Consider the following 450-nt stretch of genomic DNA (forward strand, 5'->3'; position numbering starts at 1 on the left):
ACATTTTACATACAAGGATTTCAAGGATTTCATATGCTTTACGCCTACATTTCTTTGTATATATAAATAAGGTTAAAAGAGGAATACTAGCTGGAATTTAATAAAAACACTAATAAGCTATAAAGGCTAATCTACTCTATAGCAGGAAAGCAGCTACAAGAGTTATTTTTAGCCTCTAAGGTTATTTTAAGCTACTATTTATGCTTAATCCGGCAGCCCTACTATAGAATTTACCTATAAATAACTCTTCTTCCCCCTAACTAGATAGAGAGGAAATTAAGCCTCTACAACTACACTCTTTAATACATACTATTACATACAATTTTACCCCAAGAACCTACCTAGGACCTACTTTTCTAAACTTTATTATTATTTAACGAAATTCGCACTTATTTGCGCCTATTTAACTAAGCTTTTATATAACAAGCTATTTACTATAAAAAGGAGCGA

Source organism: Metarhizium album (genome assembly GCF_000804445.1).
Source record: "Metarhizium album ARSEF 1941 chromosome Unknown scaffold_15, whole genome shotgun sequence".
In the NCBI taxonomy this organism is placed as follows: Eukaryota; Fungi; Ascomycota; class Sordariomycetes; order Hypocreales; family Clavicipitaceae; genus Metarhizium; species Metarhizium album.